The 12,255-nt window shown below is 40.0% G+C and overlaps 1 pseudogene; it reads right to left on the reverse strand.

Annotated features, from left to right (window-relative positions):
* Positions 1 to 4,619: 4,619 nt before the first annotated feature.
* On the reverse strand, positions 4,620 to 5,025 carry LOC123829911 (annotated as a pseudogene).
* Between the last annotated feature and the right edge of the window lie 7,230 nt (positions 5,026 to 12,255).

Consider the following 12,255-nt stretch of genomic DNA (forward strand, 5'->3'; position numbering starts at 1 on the left):
GTAGCTGTAAACTATGGCAGGGATTGCCACAGCAGGAGAAACTCACAGTCTCACATGAGAGAGTTTGGTGGAAAGTGAGTCAAGAGCCAAGCAAATGAGCTGCATTGTTCGCTCTCGAAACCCTCCCCTACAGACAGCGCCTCAATGCAGCAAAGAGGGCTGCCCTGCCCTCGTGAATACCTAAGGCCCCACCCCCTTACAGCACAACAGGTGCCCCAAGACAAAGAAAGATGGCCCAAATGAAAGAACAGATCAAAACTCCAGAAAAAGAGCTAAGCAACGAGGAGATTGCCAACCTATCTGATGCAGAGTTCAAAACACTGGTAATCAGGACACTCACAGAACTGATTAAGCTTGGTTGTACAATGAAGGAACAAATGAAGGCTACCCAAAGTGAAATAAAGCAAAATATTCAGGGAACTGACAGTGAAGGGAAGGAAACTGGGACTGAAATAAACAATTTGGAACAAAGCAAAGAAATAAACATCCAATTGGAACAGAATGAAGAAACAAGAATTCAAAAAAGATGAGGAGATGCTTAGGAAACTTTGGGACAACTTTAAACATTCTAACATCAGACTCATAGGGGTGCCAGAAGGAGAAGAACAAGAGCAAGAAGTTGAAAACTTATTTGAACAAATAATGAAGGAAAACTCCCCCAATCTGGCAAAGGAAATAGACTTACAGGAAGTCCAGGAATCTCAGAGAGTCTCAAAGAAGTTGGACCCAAACAGAAATACACCAAGGCACATCATCATTAAGTTAACCAAAATTAAAGATAAGGAGAGAATCTTAAAAGCAGCAAGAGATAAGGAGACAGTTACCTACAAAGGAGTGCCCATAAGACTATCAGCTGATATCTTAAAAGAAACTTTACAGGCAAGAAGGGGCTGGAAAGAAGTATTTGAAGTCATGAAAGGCAAGGACCTGCATCCAAGATTGCTCTATCCAGCAAAGCTTTCATTTAGAATGGAAGGGCAGATAAAGTGCTTTCCAGATAAGGTAAAGTTAAAGGAGTTCATCATCACCAAGCCCTTATTATATGAAATGTTAAAGGGACTTATCTAAGAAATAGAAGATCAAAAGCTATAAACAGTAAAATGACAACAAACTCTGAACTATCAACAACTGAACCTAAAAAATGAAAAAACTAAGCAAACAACTAGAACAGGAATAGAATCAGAGAAATGGACATCACATGGAGGGTTTTAGTGGGGAGGGGGAGGGGAGGAATGGGGGTAAAGGTACAGGGAATAAGAAGCATAATTGGTGGGCATAAAATAGATGGGTAGAGGTTAAGGATGGTATAGGAAACAGAGAAGTCAAAGAACTTACATGTACAACGCATGGACATAAACTAAGGGTGGGGAATGCTGGAGGGTTGGGTTGAGGGCAGAGAGCGGATAAAGGGGGAAAAATTGGGACAACTGTAATAGCATAATCAATAAAATATAATTAAAAAATAAAGTATGTTCTATGTTTATCCTGACTATAGATCAGAATTAGTTAAATGTCCTTCAGCAAAGAAGAATGTATTGAGAAATCACAGATCATTGCTCTGTTTACATTTCATTTGTAAATGAAATATTTGTTTTCAGTAAAAGAGTGCTACTTTTACTCACCTCTTTTAATGAAAGTCCTTTAGGAAAGACCCTTCAGAGCGATTGGAACATAAAAATTCTGTGTTGTTTTCTTATTCTATTTATACCAGGAATCAAAGCTCAGTCAATGCTCTAACTTGAAGAGACCCTTAACTTAATAAAGAACTAGAATTTTTGGTGTTTTTGTCTTTGTTGAGTAATATTTTAAAAACAATTTTATTTATTTATTTTTAGAGAGGGGGAGAAAAAGAGAAGGAGAGAAACATCAATGTGTGGTTGTCTCTTGTGCACCCCCCATTGAGGACCCGACCCAAAACACAGGCATGTGCCCTAGACTGGGAATTGAATCATTGGCTCCTTGGCTCACAGGCTGGCACTCAACTACTGAGTCACATCAGCCAGGGCAGCAGTACTTTTTAAAAATTTTATTTATTTTTAGAGAGAGGGGAAGGGAAAGAGAGGGGAAGCGAGGGAGAGAGGGAAAGAAACATCAATGTGTGGTTGCATCTTGAGCGCTCCCTACTGGGGACCTGGCCCACAACCCAGACATATGACCTGACTGGGAATCAAACCAGCAACCCTTTGGTTCAAAGGCTGATACTCAATCCACTGAGCCACACCAGCCAGGGTCCTTTATTGGGCAACATTTAATGAATTTGTTCATCGTTCTTTGGAAATTAATAGGTAGTTACAGAAGACCAAGTGGGGGATGGGGAAAACTCAGGTTAGAAACTCCAAAAAATTTAGTTTTAAGGCCATAACTTATTAACAGAATGACCTTGGAAAACAGGTTGATCTGAAACACCTCTCACATTTAAGTTATATGAGTTGTGCATGAATTGAGGGGATGGTAGCTGTAAAACCCTAACCTGGAATAATTAGTATACTAATTAGGTCTTGAGAAAGAACTCTGGAATTAGACTGCCTAGGTTCAAATCCCAGCTCAGTTTTCCATTGCACTATGACCTGGAATAAGTTACTTAACCTCTCTGGGCATCACTTCACCATAATATGGATGAAAATAGCCCCTATCTCATAGTTATGATGATTAAATGAGCTAGTATGTGAAGAACACACAGACAGTACTATGTAAGAGTTAGTTATTATGTTAAAGTTGGTCTCAATATTGGAACTGGTTAATGATCAATGTATTAATAATTTGCCACATATCACCCTGGCTGGTGTGGCTCAGTGGATTGAGCACCAGCCTGTGAACCAGAGAGTCACCAGTCCAATTCCTGGTCAGGGCACATGCCTGGGTTGCAGGCCAGGTCCCTGGTTGGGGGCCTTGTGAAAGGCAATCAATATCTCTCACACACTGATATTTTTCTCCCTCACTTTCTCCCTCCCTTCCCCTCTCTCTGAAAGTCAATAAATAAAATCTTTAATAAAAATCCTCAGCTTGCTGTGTATACCACCAATCCTAAACTATTACATCATGAGCCTGACCTAACCTTAAACAAGATTACTCATTGAAAGGGCTTCCTTAACACAGACTTCAAAATCTCATAAATATCCTGACTTTCCCCTCCCCATCCAAGATTCTTTCAAGGTCATTTGCAGCTTTTTCACTCAGCTTTGTCTTAAAAGAAAGATTTTATTTATTTATTTATATTTTAGAGAGAGGGGAAGGGAGGGAAAAAGAGAGAAAAAGAAAAAAAGTCAATGTGAGAGAGAAACATTGACCAGTTGCCCCTCGTAGACACCCCGACTACGGGAACCAAACCTGAAACCCAGACATGTGCCCTGACCAGGAAACCAACCAGCGACCTTTTGCTTTGTGGAACGACACCCAACCCACTGAGCTACAACGGTTAGGGCAGCTTTGTATTATCAACAAGTTGTTTTGGTGATATTCATGGAGAGGCCAGTACTTCACGTGAATTAGTGAACTGAACTCTGAACTTGAGGTAGAAGGTATGAGTTGGTCACAGCTGTGTCACTTGGGCAGGTCACCAATTTTTAGATGCCTTTTTTTGGTAAAATGTATGTCTATAAAATATGTACATATAGCATATATAAAGGTACCTAGTCTAATATCTGGTAAAGGCTTCTTAATAAATGTTTCTTATATTACCTTGTTGGGGAAGGGTAAGCTGGGGAAATGACTATATTGTTAGTCTGTTCAAGCGACCATCTTTGGGTAAATGCTCCTTAGCCTTCAGTAACACCTTACAAATATAGCCAGTGTAAGTTGAAGTCCCTGGAGAATGGGAATACAGTATATCTTTCTGCCTGAGATACCACAGGTTTTTGAAGGAAGTACACAGAGACTCAGAGCAAATATTAAATGGTTTTTATCTGTGGAGAGCTAGCAGCTGATCCAAAACCTTATGGGTAGAGAGCTGAGGCAGTCCAGCAGCCAGCTTTGTTCTTCAGAACCTTGTTGGTATATGAGAGGTGTCCTATGTAGACATTTTCCAGGCCTTCGTCACCCTGTTCACTGACTCCTCTCTTTTCTCACCTCCTGTGCCAGTTACTGATTTATGGACTCTCTTTACCCTTTTTGTCTACATTATGGGAAAATGGGTTGGGACCCTTTAAATCTTGCTTTGCCAGTGGCACAATGTTAAGCATTGTCAGTAGAAAGTGCCTGAGAGACACTGAAGGAAGAAAGGGTTTCAAATCATTGTCTGACGTGCTTGCTCAGCAGGCTCCTTTAGCTCCTTTAGGATGCTGGTCTTCACCAGTGCAGCTTCTTCAGTACCCAGGTCTCAGGATGCACAGAAGCCAGCATTATCTATTGTGCAGAAACTTCCCTGGGCACCCACCTCGAGTGGCTGTATTTTTATTTTTCACATAAAAGTTCTTGGTTTATTTTTTAAAGATTTTATTTATTTATTTTTAGAGAGAGGGGAAGGGAAGGAGAAAGAGAGGAAGAGAACCATCAATGTGTGTTTGCCTCTCACACATCCCCTACTGGGGACCAAAAAGTTCTTGGTTTATTAATCCTCTCATGAAAAATGTGCACAATCACCACAGATAAAGTCGCTGAAGAGTTTTTACTCCTTCTGTTGTTCAATCTCCAGCTGACTTTTTGCCAGCATCAACATTGGCCTTGGCCATACCCCTAACTTTCTTCATTCTGTTCTTGCATTCCTTTCTCTGTTTCCTTGAGGGTTTCTTCTCATGTAGAGCATGTCTTGCAAGTCTATGTTGGCTTCATTTTTCTTTGTGTAACCCAAAGAATCATATAAATCATGCTAACACCAGTTGTCTTGCCACTCTCAGAATGGGTTCTGAATCCATACACAAAGATGACATCTGGTGTGGTCTTATACATTTTGGCTAATTTTTCCTGAATTTGTGTCTTGAGTACTGTTGCTTTTCCAGGGCAAAGGACATCAATGACTATTTGTTTCCGATAAAGTATCCTGTTGGTGACGAAATTCCTGGTCTAGAGTGTAGTTCCTGGGTCGTTCATGATGATGGCTGATCTTCAAGCAGCCAGGAAGGAAAAGAACTATCTTGAGTTGTTTTAGAGCCGAGTGCCTCTCATGAGACTCCTGTCTGTGAACAGTTCCACAGGAATTATAGGGGATTGATTTTTTCCAGCAGGTCAGAGTGGGTTTCCAGCAAGTTCTGCTGGCATGAAACCACCGTGACTTCTCTGTCATTCAGTAATTCATGACTATGACTGTTCAACAGGATAGTGTTGCTAACTCTTTTATGTGAACAACAAGCTAAACATATTTTATAAGAAGCAGAAATAGATCATCTTTTATTGGTAGTATATCCATGTTTCTATTCTAAGAGAAGATATTGGTGACTGTGCATACGCATGCCCTCCCCCCCCCCCACACACACATAGGAATGGGAAGACATAGTGAGTGTAAAATAAGCAAAAATTCTTTTTTAAAAAGATTTTATTTATTTATTTTTAGAGAGGGAAGAGAGGTAGATAGAGAGAGAGAGAGAGAAACATCAATGTGCGGTTGCTGGGGGTTATGGCCTGCAACCCAGGCATGTATCCTGGCTGGGAATTGAACCTGCGACACTTTGGTTCGCAGCCCACGCTCAATCCACTGAGCTACGCCAGCCAGGGTGCAAAAATTCTTTATATCAATTGGTATACTTCATGCTGAAATCCTTTAAATTAAACCTAGGGTTTCCGAAAAGGTCAATGAAGAGCTGCATCTTCTTATAAGTTAAAAAGACATTTAATAGTCATAGAATTGCTCATCCACAAAACTTCAACTTTTTTTTTTAAACTTCAACTTTTGAGATAAGTATACTTAGTACTGGTTGTCTCATAAATCCAGGAATACTTTAGCTTTGAGAATATATACCAATCATTTCAATTCTTTCTTCTTATTAAATTGCAAAGCAAAATTAAACTTTTCTAGCAAATGTAGCAGTTCCAGAAACATCTGGTATTTATAAACAGAAGCTTGTGGGTGAAGACCATGTCTCCCTAATTTGTCAGCAATTCAATACTGCACTGATAGACACAAAACTTTAAGAATTATGTTGGCCTAATTAACTGTGGAGCCATTGTTCTAGACTATTCATTTTCTTTGCCTAGGGATCTTTAGTTCAGTTTTACTTTTCAATGGTTTATTTGTGAATTCACATAATGGTTCTTTTAGAAAGGTCTTGATATACTGCCTCAGGATCTGTTTGAAGGCGCAGTCCCAGCAGGAACAAGACACTACTGCAATGGCTTCCTCTAGACACAACTCTTTTCATCTCTGCAATAACACACTTTAAAAAAAAGATTTTATTTATTTATTTTTAGAGAGGGGGAAGGGAGGGGGAAAGGAAGAGAAACATCAATGGGTAGTTGCCTCTCACCTGCCCCCTACTGGGGGCCTGGCCTGTAACCCAGGCATGTACCCTGACTGGGAACTGATCCAGTGACTCGTTGGTTCTCAGGACAGCACTCAATCCACTGAGCCATACCAGCTAGGGCTAAAATAACACTTTTAATGATGCAGAATTGAGCACCCCTGGGGGAAGAGTGTGAATGAATTCTCTGCTTCAGTCATACTTAACTACTTTCTTAGACACAGATCTGAATGTAGGCTGCGATTACAATTTCTTGAAAATCTTAAATTTAATCTTCTTTGGATAGGATGGAATCTCAGCTACCAGTGCACATTAATTAATACGGTACTTTATATGCATGATGGTTGTCTATATCAGTCTGGGATCTTCTGACTCACATTTTCCTTCAATGGACTTTTCATTTTTCCAAAATTTAATATGTATGGAGCAAGTAAATTTTTCTGCTAAAAAGACTATTAGTAGAATGACAATATAGTTTAAAGAGGTATTAACAAGATAGCATACTTTAGCTCTGGTTTCATATTGACCTGAATTTAAATATTGGCTTTATTATTTGCCCCAAGTTTCCTCATTTAAAAAAATGGGATATGATTAGTATCTAACTCATGGGGCCATGAAAATGAATAACTGAAATAAAATATGTAAAGGGCTTAGTAGTATGCCCAACACACGCCAAGTGCTTAAGAAACTATATTTTTACCTCATATTAAAACCAGAACACTGGGGAGGTTTTCAGAGGGGTGTAGCGGTTTCATAAAGATGAAAAATTTATGATTTTCCTGAGGAGATAACAAGTGGAGGTAGGCTATTGTTTGGTGTCCCTGGCCCTCTGATGAAAATTCTTTTGTCTTAAACTCCAGTGTCCCTTGCTCCCTTTTGATGCCTCATCCAACATGAGGTAGGACTAATTTTCATGGTCATCTTTAAAAACAATTTACTATATCTAGATTCACCAGTAGTTCAAAATTAGCCTAAATACCTGGCAAGTGAAGGGACATCAGACAAAGCACACAGGAGAGAGAGGGAAATGGGTTGGTATCCAACAGGGACAAGCTAGGTAATAAATATGTGCCTCGTCCTTGAAGTGAACAGGAGAAAACTTTGCAGACAGAGAGGAGTCTTCTCATGGAGACCAAGGGTGGAGAGGCACATTTGAGGGAGTGTCCAGTCACTTTACAGACTAGAAGCCTAAAACAGAAAGCATGGGAAGGGTTGCAAAGGCTACACAACATAGAAAGTGCCTACTTGAACTGACTTCAGGTTGGAGAGGAAGAAAAGAAACTATGGAGAGTTGACCAGAGAGAGTCTTCATATCATTATTTGAGGTTTGATTAGTAGCCTCTCAGGGCATCCTTTTATGATACAGGGTAATGAAAGATGATTACAATAATGATGCCAATTCATCAAAAAAGAAGTTAAATTACATTAAGACAGACTGTTAAAGAAACTAGTGTAATTAGTAATTTATTTAGAACAATTTCCATCAAACATAGTGGCACCTGTGATTTTAAGTTTTAATTCATAAGGGTTAAAATTATTGAAAAATATTCATATAGCAAGCATTTATTCTGCAAATCTGGTGAAGAATTGGAGTGTTACTATTTTGCTATATAGTGCTTTACCTGGTCATTTTTCTTTAGTCCCTGTAATGGTCATCTAGGAGCATTTGAAGCATGTATATGGTGTGAGGGCTATCTTTATTTGTAAACATGTGAATACAGCTAGAAAATATAGATGAATGGTGGGTACAATAAGTACACTTTCATGTAGCCATCACCCACCTCCACATGGACAATAGGAGATGACCAAAAGATCCATGGTGTAGACTGTGATGTGAATGGTGTCCCTCAAAATGTGCAACATACTAAAAAATGTACATGAAATAAGTCTACTTTCATGTGGCAACAAGAATTTGAACATTGAGCATATGAAGAATACACTAAGGTCCACAGCATAGACTAGAATATCATTGGCACACCTTGAGTTCTGCAGCACACTCAAAAGAACATGCCATAGTCTCCTTTAATGTTGCCATCTGCTGCTTCCACATTGAGCATATGGGATGAGGAAGATCCATGGCATAGACTAGGATATGACTGGAACCACTTGCATTTTGCTGTGTGCCCAAAGTATGTAGCACAGCCTAATTTCATGTGGCCAACACTTACTTCCACATTAAACGTATGAGAAATCCGGAAAGATACATGGCATAGACTGCTATATGAATAGCATTGTTTAAGTTATGGAGTGTACCCACATTTATTTTCATGAGATCATCAGTAACTCCACATTGACCATATGAAGACTCCAGAAAGTTACATGGTATATACTGCAATGTAAATGATACCAACTGAGTTGTGCAGTGCAGCTATCAGCACATACCTCCATTCTGAGCATATTAGGAGTCCTGAAAGAAGTCTGGCCTAGACTGTGATGTGAAGGTGAAGGGCATCTTCTGAGTGTTTAGAGCTCACAACCAAACATGCAATAAGTCTTCTTTTACATGGCCATCTCTTACTTCCACATTGAGCATATGAAGAGTACAGAAAGATCTGTGGAAGAGTAGAATGTGAATGCCCCTGCTTCAGTTGTGCAGTGCACCCAACCATATATGGAATGTCTACATTCGTGTGGTCATCGCTTGCCTCCACACTAGGCACATGAGGAATTAAGAGAAATCCATGGCATAAACTGTGATTTGATTGGCGTCTCTTGATTTATGCAGTACTCTTAACCATTCATAGGCTAAGTCTACTGTTATGTGGCATTCACTAATTCACACTCATATATGAGCAGCCCTGAATAATTTATGGTATAGACCATGATAGAAATAGCATTCCTTCAGCCATTCAGTATAGTAATCTGTAGATGGTAGACCTCTTCCCAATATCTACCTATTCTTTTTTTCCCCTGAATTTCAAAGTTCAGATTCCCTGAATTGTAGCTGATGAAAGAGAAACTAAAATAAAGACAATATTTTTCAGCCTGTCTTGTAACTGTGGCTATGTCACTAAATTTCAGTCTATGTGTATAAGACATGTGAAACTTCCAGGAATCATCCTTAAAGTGAGGTAGATGATCTTCTCCTTTCCTTTACCCACTTTCTGCAAACTTGAATGAGACTGTGATGGCTCAGGCTGAAACAGTCATCTTGGGACATGAGGCAGGAGGTATGTGTTGAGGATAGTGGAGAAACAAACTGGAATGGGCCTGGACCCATCATGATTTTAGAGAGCCATTCTACCAGCTCTGGACTGCTGCTTTTGACTTCTTATTTGAAAGCTATCTTGGTAATTTAGGATATGAGTCACACGTAGCCATTCCAAATACCAACTGTGATGGTTAAATTTTTATGTGTCAATATGGCTAGGCTATGGTGCCCCCTATTCTTTGGGCAAAGACCAGTGTAGATGTTGCTGTGAAGGTATTTCTTAGATGCAATTAACATTTAAATAGGTAGAATTTGAGTAAAGCCAGTTACTTTCCATAATATGGGGGGACTGCGGTCCACCTAAGAGGAAGAAATTCTGCCTCCAGACAGCCTTCAGACTCACAACATCAACTTGCTGGGATTTGCAGCCTGTCACCCTGCCCTGCAGATTTAGGACTTTCTGCCCCAGCAATACCTGGGCGCCAGCTGACACATATCCCATCTCCTGGGGTCAGAGGCATTGTGGATGAGATACGAGACAAATTCACATGGACTACTGAGTCCTGTGGAGGAAAGGGATGGCGCAGCCACTCTGCCAAGAGGAGAGCACCCCAACCCTTGCCTTGGCAGGCTTTTATTGGGTTTGATTTGCACAGGAATAAAGTTCATCAATCATTGTCAGGCAGAAATGATTAAACAATAGAGAGCATTCAAAGAACTCTGAGGGCTTATTGTGAGTCAGGGTCAGATAGTTAAAGGGCCATGAAACTTTGGGGAACAAACTCACTTCCTGCTTAGTCCCTTACTATTTAAATTGAGGGTATTAGCAAAGTAGGTTTCATAGGATTTAATGCATTCTTTCTTAGGCCTGACTGCCCTAGGGAACCTGCCCTTTCCAGCACAGGGTGGCACCCACCTCCGGCATTGTTTCAGGCTTAAGGAATTGTTTCAGGCTTAAATTAGTCAGGGGAAGTAAGGCAGCCAAGAGATTAGGAGACTTCTTACAGACAGAAAGAGGACTCAGGTTATGTCAAAGCCGAGGGGTGAGGGTCCATCACCCCCTTTTTCCATAGCTCCCCAAGTCCTTCCCTGGGGGCCCCCCATGACCATGCTTGTCTTAGGTCACCCCTCCCTTGAGGAATCTTACCCATCATTGGCCAACTGATGAAGCATTGGAGTCCAGGCAGGGTGAAGTAAAAGAAGCAGAGGTGGTGCCCCTGCCAGGGGGATAGGCTTTGTCTCCTTAGTGGTTTATGGTCCCGAGGTTGCTCACTCAGCCTGAGCCATGGTGGCGCCGGGTTAAAGCTTCTGAAACCAGGCAGGGCAGTTCCTAACAGCAATCATCCGAGTAAATTCCTTAAAATACATCATATTCTCTGTCTCTCTCTGTCACTCTCTCATAGGGTAATGACAAATTTAAAAACCACTAAATGTTGCAGAAACCAGCTATGAGTCAACAGTGTGACTTTTGGGCAGCTGTTTTATACCTCCAAAATTAGACACAAGTAGGTAATAATCTCAATTTATTACAGAACTGCTTTGAAAATAGTTGTTTTTGCTTAGAAAACAAGTAAATACATTTATGAAAGTACTTTTAAAAGTGGTAAAGTACTTTAAAGTATTCAATATGACAAACCATTATTTTGGACAGCCAACAGAAGTTATTTATCAACTGTCAGGTAAAACAACTTATTAAACAGCTAAAAAGAACAAGGCTTTGCAGCATGTAAAGAGAGATTACTCCATTTTCAAGTGCTTCAAACAAAATTTGAAATGAATGTTGGCAAAATTCCATTTCTGACTCAGGTATTTCATCTGATTATTGGGTCGAGTGGAATGGGGGATTGGTATACTGGGTGCTTATGCCTGGATGCCTACCATCAGGACCTTCAGGGGGCTTGGAGATTCTGTCGAAGTTGTACACTAAGGGGCATGCCTTCTCTACCTTTGCCTGTGTAGTTGGATCTTAGCATCAGGAATTCACTAGCTAGTGGAATACCTTTTTTCTTTGACACACAGAGCAGTCTATGCTTTAGGACTATTTCTATCACTTCTCTTTGTTATGAAGAGACTATTTAAAAAACAAACCAAAAACACTTCTCTTACATGATATATTCCACATACATAATGATCAATATTTGGAATTTTGCCTCATTGTCTTTGTGGCATCCTCAAACTCCTTTTGTTACAGCCCTTTGATTATCTTTATCTAGATTCTAATTCTCCCTAACACATACCATCTCCATCTTTTCTTCTGTTATCCGCATTGGTTTTTGCCACATACCTTTCTTCACTATTCCTCACTCAACACTGAGTGGATTAGTCTTGCTCACTATGCCATCCTTAAAATTGATTATGCATTCGGCACACTAAATCTCCTATTCTCTGGGGTATCTCACTCTTTGGAATCCCTCCTGGGTCTATTTATGTCTGTTTTCTTATCTAGTTACTGTAATATCTCCTAAGTAGAACCTCTTTTGCAGGGGAAATCTGGGTTCTAGCTTGTTTAATCTTAGGTATAATGATCACTCTTGTTTTTCAGGCCATTCATGCCACAGGAAAGAGGTGAAGGGCTGGCTATCTCTTGAAAAGCAGTATTTGGAACAGGACTGTAACAATTTTTAAAATTAAGTTTTTTGGGAAGTAAGTAATATACACACATTTTACAAAAGGGTAAAAAGTCAGCAAAATTAGCCATGGTTGGTGTAGCTCAGT

Source organism: Phyllostomus hastatus, unplaced genomic scaffold (genome assembly GCF_019186645.2).
Source record: "Phyllostomus hastatus isolate PE091 unplaced genomic scaffold, TTU_PhHast_1.1 phas_scaffold_12, whole genome shotgun sequence".
Taxonomy (NCBI): Eukaryota; Metazoa; Chordata; class Mammalia; order Chiroptera; family Phyllostomidae; genus Phyllostomus; species Phyllostomus hastatus.